The following is a 21,303-nucleotide window of genomic DNA, read 5'->3' as shown; positions in this document are numbered from 1 at the left end:
CGTGGTACAGATGAAAGACAGCAGTGGTCTATGCTAAGATGCTAGAGGAAGCGAAAAGTACTCAGATTCAACACTTATTTTGAAGCTAGAGCAGATAAAATGTGTTCATAGAATGTGCTTGGAGAAAACGAGTAATCTTGCGATTATAATGCATACAGTCTTCTGTTCCTTTTTAAACTTAGAGCAGAGTAATATCAGTTCTCTCCAGCAACTGGTTTCTTAGAAAATGTGATTTAACAGGACGTGACGCTTGTCATCTGTCTGAGCATCTCGCTTTGTTGAATTGTCCGTGCTGGCAAGTTTACAGTGTTCTCTAAAGTTCAGGACTGTCAGTGGACACAAATAATGATGCAGGGGCTTTTCATACACCCTGTCTAGCAGACCACCCGTGACTACCTTAGCTAAACCCTGAAGAGACAAGGAAGTATGGCAAGTAGAACTCATGAAGCTCTGGTCCCCACAGAGAGACAGGGGGTCTTGAAGACAGACCAGGGGCAGGACTTAGGCACCTCCGCTCTGGCAGTGCCTCCCTTCCCCTGGAACAGCTTTGTCTGACCCCATGACGTGTCCCTTTTGACATAGTGCAACCTGGAAATGTGTAGGGTGAGGGAAAATTCTGCCCTCCCTCAATGGAATGTGCAGTATAGACCCTCTCACTTCTAAATTTCTGTGACTCCCAATCTTGAATGAGTTCCAATGTTCATTTAACTGTTCTTAACAAATATTAACATACTTTTTTCATTGGCAAATCAATCCCAGCACTTTTTTCTCTATTAAATGGTGAGATGAATTGAAACTTTTCTGTTCTTAACATTTTTACCGTCAGTTTTCGCTGGCAAGATTGCTTCTCTTAGTTTTTTGCCATCATTCTTAATTTCATGACACTTCATTTTTTTCTGTTCTCTAAACTCATTCCAACATACCTGTCTTTTAAAAATATGTATTCTTAGGTTTCAGTAAATAGCTCCACCTGAAATGTAATTGATGCCAAATAATCTTCTTAGCTGGGTATGATACATATTTTAAATAGTTTGCTGTATGGATAAGAGTAACAAAAGGACCTGTTGGACAAATTGTTGAAGCCATAAAAACTCCTGCTGATAATTAGACTCCAAAGAGATCCACTTACAGGATTTTACTGCTTGGGATGGGAGTTAATGCACAAATGATGAGGTCATTTCATCAAATGCTATGTGTTGAATCCGTGGGGACCATTTTGGGCATAGACATGTAGCTCACATCCAAATGAACAACATTCTAATGATATAAAATTTCAAAAACAAAAACAGGATTAATACATTTTTCATTAATTTAATAGATCTATACTGAACAAACGTATAAAGATTGTCACATCATATGTAAATTTCTAGACAAGAAATAGTTTGAAGTTACCTTGTGTTACCGTCACTGCCTTTTGGTTCCCATTGCCAGCATCATAATTTAAGTCTTGATAAAGTCACACAGCAGTAGTTTCCTAAATGACTTCCCTGACCAGCCTTGATATTCTTCAACACTATTTATTTCTGTCAAGTTGAGTTTCCAAATACCACATAAATTATTTATTCCGATTGCCATTTTGCATATTGAAAAATTAGCATTAAAGTCAAAAGATCTGAGTTCAAATTTCAGTTTGAACATTTTTTTAGAGCTTCAGTTTCCTTCTCTATAAAATGATGAAATTACTACTTAAAATAAAAAGTTGTCTTGGAAATTACATAAATATATACACATATACATTACCTATGTATTTTAACTCTCTCTCTATTAATCTCTAATCAGTCTATCCATCCATCTAGTAGATATTTCCTTGTCCTTCTTTAAGATTGTTTAATGCTTATATATTTATTTTGAGAAAAATAACATCATTACTAAGTCTGGCGTATAAGACATTTTCTCACGTGGCCATAAATTAGCATTTCCTACCTGCTCCCAACATATCTTTCTGGCCTTATCTACTATTTTTTTTTTCCATCCAAATTGGGTTTTTCAGTGACATAAATCCACCTTACCCTTTGTTTCTTTTGGCATTCCCTTCCTATCTTTTTCCTGCAAGTAATGCTATTCTCCATCCCTTATGAATATTCTGTTCATCTTCTCTATTGTTCTTTGTTAAATCCTCATTATAAACTTCAGATCATTTCTTAACCTTTTGCTTTCATTCTTATTTTCTAGGCATTTTTCCTTGATCTCCTCACTCAGTGATTTGAGTATGTCTTCCTCATTTGAAAGGTGAGAATAGGAGGAACACAAGTTGGGCAGTAGGAAACTTCAGTTCAGAGTCAGTTTTGACCTTTGTAAACTGAGGAATCTTCACCTTATTTAGTCTCTGTTTTTTTATCTATAAGTGTAAAATAATAATATCATTCTCAACTGTCATAGGTTTTTCATGACTGATCATGTGGGTAATTCATGTAAACATGATATATAATCCATAAATTACTAGATGAACTGAGAAAATTCTGCTTTTTCTCAGCATCTCTGTGTTTAGCAAAAAGCACAGTTGAACGTATTATTTGTAAGTATGCCATGTATATGTATGTATGTATACACATACACACGTAAACACATATATATATCTTATGAAAACTGTAAGCTACTTGAGATCAAGGATAGTGTTGTGTATGACCCTACATCTCCTATGGCTCCACACTAAGTATTTACGGAATGCATAATGCTTAAAATTGTACTCCTTTATTGTTTTATTAACTCAATTAAATGCCCTCATGCTGAAAATATACTGATGGCTTATCATTGCATTATGTTTGAAAGTTTTGATTCTTAACTTTCAGTAGTAAGAGGTTTCTAAGTGCAAAAAATTTACTTTTCTACTGAAGATTAAGAGAAACTTAAATCCCTTAGGAAAATCTCTACCAAATACACTACTTTTCTGTACATGAAAAAGCTTAAATATATCAACGCTAAAACTCATGGAAAAAGTATTCTTTATCAATAGAACATCTCTCCCACTTATGACGATAACCACGGGACAATGTTAAAAAAATGAAGAAAATCTTATTTGAACCAGCAACTTATTTTGTTATAGTTGTAACAATTTATTTAGAAAAAATGTTTATTAGACAAAACAAAACTATTTTCGTAAAATTTAATTGAGAACCCTTCAAGTTCTATTGGCTTCTAGGAGAAAATGCAAATTTTAAGATACAAAGGAGAAAAATAGGGTTATCTTAGAATTTTCCGCAACTGTAGTCAATGCCAGAAGACTAATGTCTACCAAGTGGTGAAGGTAGGAATAAAGGATCAGCTTCAAGAATGTTAAGCCATGTTACATTATCTTAAAATTCAGATATAAAGGTTTTAGAAATATTAACAAGGATGCACAAACTTGCAGATTATACCACCTTAGGAGTCTTTCAGGGAAAATAAATACAGTTCAGTTCCCCAATTAAATATCCTAATTTATTTTGTATTTTAAATCTAGACAACATAAAGATGAACTAAAATAATAATTCAGGAATGTTGACATCATGGTTAGATGGTAAACATCATAGTCGTTAAATATACGACAAAAACTGACCAACTGAAATTTTCTTCACTAAACAAAACATAAATATTGTAAAGCTGGACAACAGTAATATAACTGCAGTAAGTTGAGAGGTAGGGAGGGAGAAGTATATGGTGTTAATTTCTTCCTTCTTCAAGGCAGGGAGTTAACAGTATAAAATTAAAATGTAATTTAAAGATGACTCCAATTCAACATGTGCCATAATCTCCTTTCTTAGTTTAGAGGGATCTTTTAGGAAGGAAATCATATCCCATGTAGTGAAGAAAATGGATGTGAAATAAGTCTTCCAATTTTACTTTGGCTCCTTTTTTCTTCCATTCAATTCAAATATAAGAGAATTTAGTACTTTTAAATATTAAAAATAATGTGCAGAAGAAGAAAGAAAACAAGAATTTTTGAAGCTAATTTGACTTACCTGTTGACAGGTGCTTATTTGTGTTTATGTCTGCAGTTATGATTTAATAACAGTGATTTTTGTGGAGAGTTTATGGAAGTGGTTTATGGAAGAGCTAATTGATTCTAATTACCTTAGAATCACAGTTTATACACCATACCCCACTCCCAAACTTGTATATATTATGTATACTTTGACATGAGAGATTTTTAAAGGATTATATAAAAATGGTTTTTAATGTCACAACTAGTTCTAAAAATCTCTTTCTCTTTCTCACCACATCCCTCATGTTCCAAAATAAAATAGTTCAGTGGACTTTGTGAACTTGATTTTTTTCCAAATTTTTAATTCCTCTCTTACTCATGTGAATCAAGGGAATATAAGCAACGTGTCTTTGTGCATCCAAAGGAGAGAGAAATCTTAGCTTTCTATGTATAGTTGTTTTAACAGCCTGTGCTTTTGCAACGTGGATATAAACTATATTTCAGTGGGAACAGTGGAAAAGATGTGGTCTCTATGACATTTCTATGTCTAGATCTAGTCTTTTCTTCTAAGCAAAAGTTGAAATCACCTTTACAGGAAGTAAGGGCTTACTAAGAGAAGGACAAGTGGATGTGAAGAGGATGTATTGCTTCCTTATTAAAGAAATCTATTTAAAAATTAAAATGTGTAACAATCTCTATCCTAAAATCATAACATTTCTCCAGGCCTAAGTCGTCTTCCTAGCATGGCTCAGAATGAATTGGACACTTGATAGTAACTCAAAATATTAACTACAGCAAGGTGATAAATTTTGACTTAAATAATTCTAACTACTTAGTTTTTGTCCAATTTAAGGAATGGAGTTTGTTTCCAATAAGATGAAACCTATGAAAGATATTGTAGCATAAATTTCTGACTTAGTTGTCACATATGAAAAAGAAGAGGGAGGCCACCTCAGTCAGTACCACTAAAGAGACCAGTTTTGTTCTTATTGTTCCAGATCAATCGTGAGACTGAAGGTAGTTGGGAGCTTAGTTCATGTCTAGAGTAGCTGTTAATTAGTTTCTATAATTATATAGTGATTAAGTTAGATTAACCTAGACTTGTCGAAGTCCTGTTATGATAATGTCTCTTGCTCCCATGGTTCATCGTAAACTTAGACATGGGGAATTTCATCTTCTACATGCCATCTATTGCCTTGAGTTTTGTTTTATACTTTTTTGTTAAGGTTTTTTTCTTTTTCTTTTATACTATTTTTGTCAAGTAAACGTGTGGTATGTGTATTACCAAGGAATTTGGACAGGCTATAGCTGTTCTGGATAAAGATATACCCAGAGTTGTTGATAGAAATAAAATGCCAGTAAATGCACTGTTACAAGAAACGATTTCTTGAAGAGCTAATTGAAGCATGCACTAACAACAGTGTGTCAAAGGTATTATAAAATGTACTACATATTCACTTAGATAGCATACTATCTAGCATCTGCATAGAAAGTCTGAGCCCTTTTAAAATCTGAAACTTAGAATGATTAAATTGCATTATTAAATGATCATACCTCTGATTGGCCTGTGTTACAACTGAATTAAAATAATATTTTTATTTAATACATTTCCTAGAAAAAAGTATTGATATATATATATGTAAACATTTTATTGCCCTTAAATAGTGCTATATTTATGAAAACCTCACTTTTATTCTAGAAGGTAGAAATTAGATAATACCAGCCACATTACATGCATCCCATCTTTGGATCCCTTTGGTTATATATCAGGGTAGAGTAATTGAAACATTTTTGTTTTGGAAAAATATAAATACATGTATTACAGTTGACTTTGAACAATGTGAGTTTGAACTGTGAGGGTCCGCTTGTATGTGGATTTTTTCAATAAATACAGTTACCTGTATTTTCATTTTACAGATCTTTCAGTTAATTAAATGTGGGGGAAAGTTTTTGTTCCCGTAGAAATCACGGCATCAAAAGAACTAGGGTTTGAGCCCTGATTCTATCCAAACTGTTTCAGCTTCCAGCCCGTGGGTGGGTCATTTCTCAGTTCCTTTGCTTTCGAGGCAGAGAGAGCCATAGTATGTGGATTTTCTACTGTCCCTAACCCCTGCCATGTGTGAGGGTCAACTGTATTTGAAAGCCTGTTTCACGTTGTATGAATCCATTCAGTATCAGATGATTGAGTATTATACTCAGAGATCCATGTTGGTAAATTTTATTGTCTTTTGTTTTTATAACGAAATTCAACCTACTAATAATTTTCAGGGTGTAGAATTTTGCGACTCTAGCAAAATGATCTCTGCTCTATGTGTCCCACAATGTTCTCCTTGGCAAATGTTCTACATCCTCTGCGTTGAGGACAGTTTAGCATTATCCGTGTAGGACTCGGAGTCCCCCCCAGGGTAGAGGTCTCTGAATGTGGAGTCCGCCTTCCTGGGTTCGGTCCTGCCTCTGCCACTTTTTACCAACTGTGTGACCTTCCATAATTCCTAAGCATATTGATATCTCTAAAATGAGACTTATCTGTAAAACGGTACATATCTTGTAGAACAGTTGTGAAGATTTTCTGTGATGATTATGCAAAGATTGTAGCAGAATGCCTGGAACATATTATGTGCTCAATTACTAACCCGTCAGTTTTTTCAGTATTATTATGTAAGTGTTCAATATGCTGTTTTATCACCGATCGGCAGATTGTGAGATGGAAAATATGGTCCAGAATAGGAAAGAAGCCTCTACGTCAATTGCTGGGCAAGATTTGCCAAGTTCTTCTCCATTTAATACATCACATCATATTTAAAAATAGGAGTTACTCTATGGGTGCCTTTTCTATGGGCTTTCCCAGAGCATTTTCATCCTCATTTGAGTTATGATTTATCTAACAAGCTAATATAAATAGTCAAGGTGTTCCTCTGGGTCGACCTAGTTTTTGATAATTTTATTTCCAGAAATTAATTCATGGCTCAGATTAGTATTGTTAGAAAACAGACTTTCTTGTTATATAAGGCATAACTTGTATCTCTTTAGACATGCACAAATTGTAATAGCGGGCCATGTGTGGGCTTATATCCTTCGGTAATCAGAAATTTTAAAAATTAGCAACATTTAGAAGCATCTAGTTAGACTACTCACCTCACCCATTTGAGCATCCGTCAGTACCACAAAGGGAAGGAAATCCTGTTGTTAGTTTTCTGGACTCCACAACTGCTGAACTAAAATCTCTATATTTCTCCTCTCACTTGTATTTCACAAATTAGCTCTCTATTCTTCCTATTAATTAGGGACATCGGAGACTATTGTTAGTCATTCGAGAAAATCCTGATCTTTATTTTTTAGTATTTTCATTTCCTTTGCTTTCTGGAGTCGTAAGTGCAGTGACTGGGGGGAGGGGAGACGGGCACTAAGCGAGGAGTCTTATTCCCAGGGAGGAGATGTTCTTGAAGGTTTGCTTACGTAACCCGTCTGTTGCAGCCCCAGCATAAACTGTCCTCAGACTTCTGTCACTTTAGGAAAACTAGGTGATGGGAAATGAGAAGGACAAGTCAGAGTTACTGGAGTACTAAGAGCTTGAGTACTAAGAGTCGTAAATGGTGCTGAGATTGGCTGACAATCCCAACAATACAATGTAAGGTCAAGACGTGATTTGGGTTTCTTACATATTACAAAACTTTGATTGAAAACTAGGCCTGACTCCAAGTTCTCATCCTCCAAGGGTTCTGACTTCTCATCAAGCATGATTAATAGACTGATACTTTATTGCATCCTTGATGCAGTGTGTTATACATTTAAATAAAGTATTAATCTTTCATTGTTAAACCATGAATACAACATGATTCTGCTCTTCCCATGGCAGGCTGCAGGCAATATTATCAAGGAGAATGACTGCACTCAAATCCTACATAGATTTATACCATTGGGTGTAAAAATCATTTTTCTATTCTAATCCTTAACCACAGTGGTTACTCCACCCTCTAATATCTGTTCATTAATTCAGAAAACACAAAGACACTCTAAAAACATCTTGAGATGCCATGCAACACTATAAATAGCATATTAGGACACTATATATTTCTAAAATGAACAAAGTTCTCTTGTTTCCCCGAAATCTCTATTATTAGGTAGTGTGCACTTAGCTACTTACTTTTATGCTATCTAATGTTTATAGTGATTTAGGTTTTCAGGGAGTGATTTCACAAGACTTGGAATAATATAATAAGAGGTATAAAATATTTTAATAATTGTTTTCATATATTAAAACTCTGGTTCAATATTACTTCCACAAACTGAACATTTCTACTTGTATAACGTATCTTGGATTTAGATCAGGTTATAGATATAGATTAAGTATCTTAGTTATGTAAATAGGAAAATGTTTGGCCTTAGCTTTTAAATATATGCTAATGAAAGCAGTAATAATAACTTGCAGTTATATTATTGAAGAATAGTAATGACTTGAGAAGTAAGCATATACTGTATATGTTTCATGTTGACTCAAATAAGTATGCTGTGATTCTATGACTCTCATCAAATAATGTCACTCTGGGTTTTAAACCCATTTTTATTACCCAGAAGATCACATCTGCCAATATTTGATAAGAGGATCTAGCTACCTAAGACAGATTTTCTCAGTTTGATAGATAATCTGGAGCTTCAAGACTATTGATTAAAGCTGCATTCAAATAAAAGAAAAGAAAGCAAGCAAGAAAGCAAGCAAGCAAGCAAGAAAGAAAAGAAGGAAAGAAAGAAAGAGAAAGAAAGGAAGAAAAGGGAGAGAGAGAGAGAGAAAGAAAGAGAGAAAGAAAGAAAGAGAAAGAAAGAAAGAAAAAGTGAAAAATGACTTTGGTTGCACACTTTAAATTCTGCTTTTTTGCTGCCTTGAATCCAAATAGCAAAGTGTGTTCCTGTCTTATCACCTCAAACAGATTCTTCTGTATTGACTAGAAAATAAACTTCAAATGAGTTCCAGCTTGATGAAATTTTTTAAAATCTCATTTAAGAATAAAAAAGACCTTGATTCTCTTTATTATATTTTTATTGAAATAAAATAAACCCAAATCATCTGAAAGGGAACTAGGAGTAATGTACCAGTGTACCTTGAAGTCCTTTGCTATTAAATACATAGAATCAGACCAATAATTTAAACTGTTCCAGTAAAACAACTACAGCCAAATATAGATGAAATACGAAGTTTTCTTAAATGATTTTTAGATACTTCACTGCCTTATCCAGCTACTTTATGGATCCTTCTAATGGGACATAACTGGGATTTAGTGAACACCCAAGGCAGGTGTTATGAGCCTGAATGCATTAGTACCAATTCGAGCTCTGCGCTCTAAGTATTTTAGTACAATCTTAAGACACATAAAAGTATTTACAATATCTCTGTAACCTGACAAACAAACTTCTGAGATGATTTAATAGATATCAGACAAAAATTCAGAACTTATACAGGGTAATTTAAAATTAATTTATATAAAGCTAAATACACATTATTAATGTACAGTTTGATGAAATTTGACAAATGTATACTTCAGTATCATTGCCAACCCAATAAATAAAGATTTGAATGTTTTCATGATTCCTAAAACTTCCCTCAAAGCACTTTGTGTCTGACTCTCCCTAACCCTGGAACCAGGCAACCTCTGATCTGTTTTCAGTCACTAGAGGTTCATTCCCATTTCTTGAATTTAATCAAATAATATACAGTATGTACTCTTTTGTATCTGTTTTTTTTTTTCATGCAGCCTTTGCTTTTCAGATTCATCTATGTTATTGTGTGCATTAGGAGATCCTGACTTTTTATCTGAGTGGTATCCCATTGTATGGATAGCTACCAATGTGTTTATACACTCAGCTATTGATGGACATTTGTATTGTTTTCAGCTTGGGGCCATCAGAAGTAAAACTGCTGTGGACATTCATGTACATGTTTTGATATGGACATGCTTTCATTACATTTGGGCACAAACCTAGGAGTAAAATTGCCGAAACAGCTGGAAATGCAAGTTTAATGGAAACAGCCCAAATCTTTTCCTACATAGTTTTTCCAGTTTACTTTCCCAGCAGTAACGTATGAGAGACCCAGTTGCTCCACGCAAAGAATTGTCAGTCTTTTAAAACGTAACCATTCTCATGGATGAGTAATGTAATCTCCTGTGGTTTTAGTGAATTTTACTGATGACTAATGATGGGAGAAGCTTCACATTCATGTGTTAGCAGCGGTGTATTTTCTTTCAAAAGTATCTGTTCAAAGCTATTGCCAATGGATTAGGTGTCTTATTGAGTTGAGTTCTTACAAGTTCTGGATGCAAATCCTTTGTCAAATGCATACATTGCCAACATTTTCCTCCAGTTTGTAGCTTGCCTATGCATCTTCTCAGTGGTGCCTTTCAGAGAGTAATCATTTTTAATAAGTTGGAGTCCAATTTATCTTTTTTTTTCTTTTATGTTTCATGATTTTTGTCCTCTATTTAAGACATCTTTGCCTACCCTGAGGTAGCAAAGATTTTCCTCCTATGTTTTCTTCTATAAGTTTCATAGAAATAAGATTTACATTTAAAGTTATGATGTTTTAATGCTTTAAAAGTAGAATTAATATTTATGTATATAGTGTGAAGTGAGTATCGAGGTGAATTATGCTTCATGTGGATATCCAGCTGACCCAGGACCAGTTGTTGACTGTTGTTATCCCCTTGCGATTAACTTGACATCTTTATTGAAAAATCAATTAACCATATATGCATTGGTTGGATTTGTGGGCTCTTTTTCTTCACTATTCTAATGCATATCCTTACATCACTATCACATTGTCTTAGGTGCCAAAGAGTTAGAATAAGTCCTGCAGTCAGGCAGTTTAAGTACCCAAAATTTGTTTCTCTTTTACAAAATTAGTTTGAATATTGTACATTATTTGTATTTCCATAAATATCGTACAGTAAGTTTTCCAATATCTACAAATATAAAAGCCAATTGAGATTTTGATAGAGATTATATTGCATCTGTAAATTATTTTGGGGAGACTAGCATCAAAATCTAGAGATTTTTTATTATGAATATACTTCTATATTTAGATATATTTAAATTTTTCTCATGAAAATATTGTATTTCAAAAATTTTATATTGATTGATGATGTGTTGTTAAGTGCATTCCTAAGAATTTCATATGTTTGGACACTATTATTAATTGAGGTTTTTATTTCATTTCCTAGTTGTTCATTGCTTGTATATAGGAATATCATGGATATTTTATCAACTGTATATCCTGTGACCTTGATAAAAACATGTAGTGCTTCTAGTAGCTTTTTTATAGATTCCTTAAACTTTGTGTATCCACCATCATAGCATCTATAAATTAAGACATCTTTACTTCTTTCTTCTATTGGGTGAATCTAGATACCTTTTTTTTTTTCATTTTATTACCTTATTGTTCTGTCCAGGATCTTCAGTAATTTTTTTAAATTAATTTTTATTGGCACATGGTTGCTTTACAATGTTGTATCAGCCTCCACTGCACAACAAAATGTATCAGCCGTACACATACAGATATCCGCTCCCTTTTGAACTTCCCTCCCATTTAGGTTACGCACAGTGCACTAGGTGAGTTCCCTGTGCTATACGGCATGTTCCCATCAGTTGTCTGTTTCGTACATAGTATCAATAAAATGTTTGTATGGGCAATCTTGCCTTGTTGCCAATCTTAAGAAAAAACTGTTCAATATTCCATTATGCAGATTGTTGTAAGTTTTCTCTAGATATCCGTGATGAGGTTGTGAGAGTGTCCTATTCCTAGTTTGGTGAGAATTTTTTGTTTTTGTTTTAAATGAAGTATTCAGTTTTGTCAAATGTGTTCTCTTCATCTACTGAGATCATCATCTGACTCTTCTCTCTTTTCTTTTCATGTGTTAAATTACATTGATTGATCTTTCTTTCTTTTTTTTTTAATATTAAACCAACCCGGTCTTCCCAGGATGAACCCAATTTGGTCATGATATCTTTTTCTTTTAAAACGTTGCTAACATTTTTAAAGTGGGGGCAGCAGTAGGGAGTTATTGCTTGATGATTACCTAATTTCCGTTTGAAGTAATGAAAAAGTTTTGGAAACAGGTAGTGGTATTGCTTGCACAACAACATAAATATAAGGAATGCCACTGAACTGTACACTTAAAATAGTTAAAATGCCAAAGCTTATGTTATACATATTTTACCACAACGTGAGCAAAACTTTTAAAAAGGATAATTATGAGCGATTTTCGAACTTGTGGTATCTTTAGCACTACATTACCCGCAGAGTTCATTAAGCTGCCCGTGCTTGATTTCTGAAAGCCCTCTGCATTAGTTACCAGTGGATTCTTGCCCTTACAGTATGTACCACGCCTTGATGTTTCGGATGCCTAGAAACAAGCACGGCCCTCGTCAACATAGCACTCAGCTGCAGAGCCCAGTTCTGTTCTCTGCTTTAAAATAAAGGGTCAGCGGATGAGGCAGCCAGAGTCTCACTTGCTCCAGTGTGTATGAGAGCAAGCATGACTCATGTTAGGCATGGGTGTCACAAATGGACTACCCCCAAATTAGGCTGTCAGAGTTTCTCGTCCCTACAAACCGCTGACTCCACAGTTTCATGAGGACCCGCTGTCTTTCACGTTAGGTTTGTGTAAATAGTTTTTTGAGTGTGGAATCTCACAAAGGAGACAGTTCTATAAATTCATGCCATATCATTTTACAGGTAAAAAGTAAAAGGGTGTCTTCTTCGGAGGTTATAACCTCTTGCCTCTATGCTTTCCATTGGGCCAATTCCCGCTAAAATTGATATTGTTGGTACTGATGCTCTTCATCGTAATTTTTTACATTTGTTTTGTAATTTGTAGAGTTTTACAGAAAACTCGTAAGGATAACGAAATCTGTTACCCTGACATTTCACTAGGTTCATGAATGCTTGAACTTCAGTTAGAACACGGTGAGAATATAAAAGATAAAACAAAATGTGCATATTTATGGACTGCTTTGTTATTATATGACCATAATCATCAATTTCTGATTTAATTATTTGTCATTTGTAATGTCCTGTTTGTACACATAAATTTCTATGCCAGTCACAACACATTGAGATATAAGGCACATACACAAATCTGTCTAAATTAAACTATCTTAAGTTACAAAGAGAAGGAGTAACTTGGCTTACCTAACCTCTCTCACTGTTAGGAGAAGGCTGGCTTCTGGAGTTGCTTAATCCAGGGATTCCAATAATGAAATCACTAAGGCATTTTTCTCGCTTCCCGCAACATGGGGAGGCTCTGGTCACAGATTAAAGCATCACTGCCTCTGACATCTTATCAACTGAGCAAACCCTTTGAAAATAGAGCTTTTTTTCTAAAAGTTGTAACTAAAAAGGCTGGAAAAATCACATGCATATGTGCACACTGTCTCTGGCCAGAGGCAGAGACCATGTAATTGGACAGATCTTGGTCATGTTCAGCCCCTCTGCCGTGGAGGGGAAGAGTTGAGATGGTTAATCCTATGTCACTTACATGGAACATGAATTCCTAAGAAAGAGGGTTTGGCAACAAGGAAGTGGAATATGCTGTTCGGCTCCCAAAGAAAAGATACTACTTGCGCTTATGTTTAAAATTGGCATAGTGTTTCCTAAATCAAAGGATTATTAAGTATTAGAGGAAATTGTGTGGAATGCCTTGAGACTCACTTTCACAAAATGAACGACCAATGGATGGAATATCTTTATCTTCCTCATTACTCTTAACAAGCGGAAGTTAAATTCAGTAGATTATGTCTATTTATAGAAAATATAAAAGATGCAAGCTAAGACAGTCAGATATAGGGGGAAGAGTCTTACCTCCTTTGCTAGCGAGATATGTTACCTCTGTAAGAACAAAGGGGAGTCATGACCCGGCCATGTTTTAGAGCTCATTCCTCGTCCAGTGGGATAACAGAGGAATTTGTCTTTACAGTTAAAGAGACTCATATATGCAGAGTGTATAACTGATTAAAATTTTAAACTGTCATTTGAAATATTTATTTTCCCTAGTGCTTACAGTAGTTCAATCTCAAAGAAGAAAAATGTTGACATACATGGCTAAAAAAAAGGTTAAGAAATAAAGTAATTCTCTTGTTAGAAAAAAATAGAGTAGTGAATGTACTTTTTTTTTAAATGGCAGAAACTTTAAAAAAGTTATTTATTTATTTTTTCTGGCCACGCCGCACAGCATGTGGGATCTTAGTTCCCCAACGAGGGATCGAACCTGCACGACCCCTGCAGTGGAAGTGCAGAGTCTTAACCACTGGACTGCCAGGGAAGTCCCCCTGAATGTGCTTATTTGATCAAAGAGAAAAAATATTTACTACAAGAAAATCAAGATAACGTGTGATCTTATTTCAGAGTGAATATTTCAAGCAAGGATGATGCAAGAAAATATAAAAGTGTTGTAAGTTAAAACTATTAAGTTCTGAAAAATATTTCATCGATGAGAGCAAGTATTAAGATAATTATTAAAATATTCAAAATGTATTGTATAAAGTAATAACATAACAGGAAACAATACATTTACAATACACATGCAAAAGAAAATAAGCTACGTTCATCTCATGCCATGGAAAAGAATACCAACATATATACCAATAAAACACTAAAATGAATTACTTTGGAATTAGAAAGACTGGATTTCATATTTATAAAGAAAATAAGGAATTTGTAATCTCCAAGAGAAGAATGTAACAATGTAGAACAAGCCAAATAAAAGCTAAAAATATTAAAATGCTGCAATAATTAAACGTGTAATTTCAGTGGAAGAAATAGAAAGAATAATAATGACCCCAACTGTGTATAAGAATTCAGTGCAAGGTAGAGCTGCCTTTTCAAATCAGTATCAGAAATGTATAATACCGAATAAATGTAGCTGTAAATACTGGGTAGCCACTAGAAAAAAAGACAGTTGAGTATTTGTCTCATCTAACAATAAAATTATTCTGGGCACATCAGATATTTAAAAGTAAGAATGAAGTTATTAAAGTTCAGAGAAGAAATATTGGAAGAATTTCTGCCATGACACAGAAGTCACATTTTTTTTTTTTTAACATTTTATTTTATTTATTTATTTTTGGCTGTGTTGGGTCTTCGTTTCTGTGCGGGGGCTTTCTCTAGTTGCGGCAAGCGGGGGCCACTCTTCATCGCGGTGCGCGGGCCTCTCACTATCGCGGCCTCTCTTGTTGCAGAGCACAGGCTCCAGACGCGCAGGCTCAGTAGTTGTGGCTCACGGGCCTAGTTGCTCTGCGGCATGTGGGATCTTCCCAAACCAGGGCTTGAACCCGTGTCCCCTGTGTTGGCAGGCAGATTCTCAACCACTGCGCCACCAGGGAAGCCCTACAGCATTGTTTTTAAAAGCAACGTTAAAGAGGTAGGGGGAAGAAGGAGTGGGAGAGGGAGGCCAGATGTATACTTAGTGAATATAATGTAATATTACACAGCCAGTAAAAAACATGAGACAGCGTTATACATGCTGGTATGAAAGAGTGGTGAATTCTTGAATTAGAAAACACACACACACACACAGAAAGGTACCTCCAGTTCCTGTACAGGTTTACATGGACTCATAAGTGTCTGCTGTAGCTTCATTAAGTTTACACCTGTTAAGTGGAGACCTGGACTGTGGATGGTGAGCTATGGTTCAGCCGGAGGCCACCAGGGAACTGAAGCAGAGGTTTATGCATCGCAGGTCCTGGAGGAGGAGGGTGGCCTTGAGGGGTCACTTTGGGAGGTCAAGGCAGGTGCAGGCGGAGGGAGCGGAGGACTGAATTGGTCAATTCAAACCAAAAAGAACAAGGTTCGGGTGAGCTCCCTGGGGGTCTTATCTAAGGGGCGCACACAGAGAAGGCCTGGGGGGAACGGGGGAATGCTGCTCACAAGGGCGGCTGGGGCGTCATTTCAGGAACTTCCATGCCGGTGACTCTTGGGCAGTTCCCCAGGGCATGGATTCGCACGAGGGGCTCGGGTCGGTCCAAGGCCCCCGGCTGCTGGCCACACAGCGTGGACGCGGAGGCCGCGACATCACGGGGTACCTTAGCACGCTCTGCACACCATGTGTGTGTGAAACGTGGCACGGGTCTCGGGAAGGATACCTGGTAGCCTCTGAGGTGGGAAATAAGGACTGAGGGGTGAGTATGGGAAGGAGAAATAGAGCCTTTTCCCCTCTTTGTATCGTATTATTGCAATTATATATTCAAAAATTAATAATAACTTATGAAACATATGTTGCCCTTCCTTAGGGATATCCTTTCATACTTAAACTATGTTATTGAATCTTTTTTTATGAATAAATCATGCCAATTATTTATTTTGGATGCTTATTCCTCACCCCTCTGTTGGCCCCGTCGGTGAATTACGAGACCCGAGTTTTAAGGTTCACGCTGTAGTGCTGGTCTGAACATGGAAGGAGCCCGAGAAAGTCACCCATTTTACGGGGGCTGGGGTGCAGGGAGGGCAGAGGGAAAGGAGCAAAGGTTAATGAAATCAGTAAAGAAATTTCCTTAATTGGTCTATAAATGGAGAGGTAATCTCATCATTGAGATGTGGGTAGATTAGAAGCAAAAATGAGTATTATTCCCTCATCTTCCAAGAGGAAAGTCAAACGCTATTTAGAAATCAAGCAAAAATCTTGTGGTCAAGAGAAACGAGAGAAACAGTGATGGAAGTTGTGTGAAGGATTTCAGGGGCTGTAGGAGGTTCAGGGTTCAATATGGGAGCCCATTACCTGGGGTGGCTGTTTTAGGGTAGGTGTGGATGCCATTATTTAAGGTCCTTGATGAATGGGATTGGATGCAGACATTTGCATGCATTTAACTCACTCCACTGTATTTGTTAGATTATTTCTTATTTTTTTCTTATAAGAGTTGGAACTTCATGTATCACAGGATGGACTTTGCATTTCTGTATATGTAGGGACATATAGCTTACTAAAGTACTGAACAAGTAGAACCCAAGTTTCCTTTTGAGATTTTTGTAAATAATGAAAGTAGAGAAATTAGAAACTGAATTAGCATGGAGGTGAATAGAGAAAGATATAGATGTAGATGTAAATACGGATACAGATGTAGAGGCAGATGTATTAAAAACTGAGTATATCAACAGATAGGAGACTGAGTATCCAATGGGGGATCATAATTTGATGAACTGAAGAAGGATCTTCCAAGATCTTTGAATAGTAAAAGCAGATGAAGTTCAGGACACTGTTTGAACTTAAAGTATTTAAGTACTTAGGTCCCTGAGATAAAGTAGAAGACAGAGGAGATGAAATTCATTAAAGAAATACTTAAAGCTCTAGAAAGAAGGAATCTCTAGAAGCTATTTTCATGGCAATAAGCAATTAAATAATTATACGTGGTTTCTAAAATATGCTTTGGAAATTCATGTGGATGTGCAAGACCACTTTTTTAAAGCATTAAACAGAGTATGAGCCACAGGTGTTTTCCTGATTGTCTAAAAATGAATATGTGATCACTTTTCCTAGTTTGAGAGTAGATTTTCCCAAAGCATGGCGACAGAGTCAGTTTATATAGTATTGTATAAAGAGTGTGGCCAGGATAAGGATACATAGATCCTAGATTTACCCTTAAAACTATCTTTGGGAACTCAGTTGAATTCTGTAAATCTCACTATTTTTTTCCATTAACATGAGAGGTTTGCTAGATTGTCTGTGTGGCCACTTCCTAAAAACCGTATCTAATTGTTGAGCTGACTTTTGCAAGCTTCTTCTAGCACCAGGGTCTGTAATTTTATGATATTTCTCTGTACTAGCAGGAGACAAAATAAATTATTTGTTTACATCTATTTCCTACTGTCTGAGGATCTGATGTGTGAAGCAGTAATAAAAGAGTGTTTGCTCCTAAATTATTCCTAGGGATTTTTTGCACTATTCGCTTGGGAGTTGCCTCTGCATAATTGTTTGACTGCCAAAGCGGGTCTGATGATGAGGGCTGCAGGAGGGTATTTCTGCAGACAGTGAGTCCTTCTTGCATGAAGTATGATTCATGACTCCACATGGTTTATCTCAGTTTTATATACAGCAACATACATACCATATAGCTATTTTAGAGTTAATCAATAATAGGTAAGTCAAGAATCATTCTACACATTGCAGAATAAAGTAATGACTCTAGTTTCCTGAGGGATTTTAGGCCACAAAGGCAGAGGGCAGTTGAAAAAGGAGACATTTAGGATACAGATTTCATTCAGACTTTGATTAGCTGAATGTGTCCACACAAAACATGCACACACAGACATGTGTGCACACACAAACCCATGTGGGTGTTTCAGGGTCACCGAAATCAATTAGTCATGAGTATGAAATTTTGACAACCTTATTGGAATATGAAAATATTTATGGAATTGACATATGGTACTTTTAGCTATGAAAATGAGTGCATTTTAAAAATGATTTCTAAGATGATTGCTAAGCTCTCACTTTTTAGGAAACTCTGCAGGTCATCTATAGGGTAGTCCTAGGGTTCTTGGTGTTTCTGTACATGAGCCAAATAATGGAAATACATGTAATTTACTCTTCCGACCCCCAGGAATAAACATGTGTGCATTTTTAAATGAAATATTGGTCACTTCTGATTTCATGGCTAAGTCCTGGAGAGCTTTTATTTTGTTTTTCTTTTTTAATCAGAGAGCTGAGTTTATCACACTCATAGCCCCTAATAAGGTAAAATTATTGGTCATTCCATATTTCTCCCTTTGTTTATTCCCTTTCATCTTCATACAGCTTCCATGACTCCCTCCAGAATGATAACCATCTTAATATGTTTAATAAAGTAACTTTTATTTGAATATGATCTTGCAAAGTCTGTGTTTCTTAATGCTGTGTTTATTTTCATAAAGGTTGTCGATGGTTATTACACACTCGGAAGCGCACACATTGTAAGTGTACAGCCGCGTGAACTTTCATCACATGAACATGTCTGATTACTCTGTACAAGGTAAAGGCATAGAACATTAACAGGATCTGTAGAAGATGCCCTGTATCCCTTCCGGTCACTGCTCCCTTCCAGAGCAATCCTGACCATGAAAGACTAATAATGTCTCTTGTTTGGGGGCTTTATATAAGTGGAATCACACACCAGGTACTCTGTTGGCTTTGAGTTCTTACGCTCAACGTTGTTCATAGCAGACTTATTTCTGTTGCTTTGTGAACTTACACTTCAGTCACGCTCATGACTCCAGGGTAGCCCCCCTCAAACATTTTACATGGGAGGAGCTCTTGGTTCTTGTTCAGGTCTCAGGGAGCCCCTAAGTAAAAATTATAATATCTGTTTGTCGAGGCAAACTAACATGCTCCCTGAGTTCTCCACCACAATCTAAAATTAAAATGTCAATGATCTTTTGAGAGGTAAAAGATAATTTTCTATAGCTTTGCTTATTTTGGGCCAGTTTACTTCCTTTTTGTATGGTTTCTCCTCCCTACAAAGGATATTAATTCTAATCAAGTCAATATTGTAGGTACAGGAAATTTATGTTTTTAAAAAGTTTCTCTCTTTTTTTTTTAACTTACTGAAATGTCCTAAAATCCTCATTACAAATTTCTGTCGTACAATATGCTGATGAGTTGGTGAGGTATGGTATGTGAAATATTGTCTGTGAAAGAGTTTGGTTTTTCCTAATTAAACAGAAATGACTTTTAACTAAAAGTTACTAACTAAAGCAAAAACAACAACAACAATGAAACCCAGGTGAAGCATAGCTTATCTTTCTTGAAATTAATCTCTTTCTTCTGTTTTCATAAAATTTTAAAACATCATGCAGACATTTTCCGATAAATAATTGCTGTAATCCAAATAGGATTCAATTTTCTAAAGGTAGGATTAATTTAGTGACTGTAAATTGGTCTTAGTTAAGATCATTTATAACATGAAAATTTATGGCAATGTTGACAATTAAATATACTAATACAATTATCCTTTAAATAAAATATGAATAACATGTGGCTTAAATAATTTTATACAACACTGATATAAAAAACGTTTCTTCCCGAGTGACTTGATTAAATACAGGGCTAGAAGTTACAAGTTTATTTTACATGTGTGAGTTTCTTGATCTTTTGCAGCTTTATATACTTGAAATGTTTTTTTTTTTTTTCTGCTCTAAAAATGAGTGACTTTACCTCTTTAATGTTTTTATGCTGCACAAATGTCTAACTTTGCTTAACAAAGGAAATAAAGCACAGAGGTATTTCATATTAATTAAGCTGAGACAGTTTCAGTCTTTGTTCTTGATTCTTTTTTTTAAATAAGGAAACTTGCTCACACTTTGATGAAGTTGAAAATTGTATCAGAATGCATGTTACTTTCTTGTAAATGGCAGTACACTCATCTTTTATAGCATCTGGAACCTGTCTGAGGCAATCAGGTGGTCTCACTTTCATTGCATTATCAGGCTAACCTTCTGTAAGATTCTTCCTCTTCTCTACATGTCAGAAGCTGAGCAGAATATTCAGAGAAAGGGCCCCACCTCCATTCACATGCAGGGGTTAAAAGTACAGGAAATGCTGCTCTGCCATGTTCGACATTTCTTCCGGATGGTTTTAATAAAATGTGAGACCTTCTCATATACTTTATCACTTCCAAACCAAAGCACCAGTGGAAACATTTAAGTATTTTATTTTGCAACATTTCCCCAAAGATTCAGTTTTCTTTTAAATCCAAGATTTTTGTCACTTAAAATCAAAACATTTTCTCCATCCGCTGCAGAGATGTGTTCAGCTAATTAAAAAATATCTGTTAAGGAATTTCTGCAAACATGCTTCATTTTCAAAGCACTAAGTAAAATCTGGCCCACTATTTTTTTAAGTACTGCAATTCACCTTTCAGATCAATTTATCAAGAACTCTTCCTCTGTAGAGCTATCATATTGCTATATATAGTAGATGTTTGTGTACTTAGTCTTGGTTTCCAGAAGTTTTTTTAAATACTCTTGATTAAACAAGTCTTTGTTACCTAAAATTAACCATTTTGAATTATCATCCAATCGATTTATAACTTGCTTCCAGGATCCAGAAACTTTTCACTGACTGTGAATTGAAAACAAACAAACAAACTATAAATTTATTTTGTCTTTAGGTTCCAATTTCCATCTAAAATCATCAGTACCTTGTCAAGTAGCAATCATTTGTGCTTGTCTTTTCAATTTTGTTGTTCCCACTGCTATATTTATAGGTTTTGAGCTGGAGATGACACCCAGTGGTTAGGATAGCAAAAAGCTAATTTGCACTATAGTAGCTTTCACTCTAATGCCCAACTTGTTTGTTACCTTTGCTGCATGACTGTAATAAATGACTCACAGAGTGCTAATTCCTCATCTTTGTCAGAATTACCTTTACTCCTACATCTAGAATCCT

This window comes from Eschrichtius robustus, chromosome 10 (assembly GCF_028021215.1).
Source record: "Eschrichtius robustus isolate mEscRob2 chromosome 10, mEscRob2.pri, whole genome shotgun sequence".
In the NCBI taxonomy this organism is placed as follows: Eukaryota; Metazoa; Chordata; class Mammalia; order Artiodactyla; family Eschrichtiidae; genus Eschrichtius; species Eschrichtius robustus.
The sequence above is the reverse complement of the archived record's forward strand: the minus strand, read 5'-3'. Positions refer to the sequence as shown.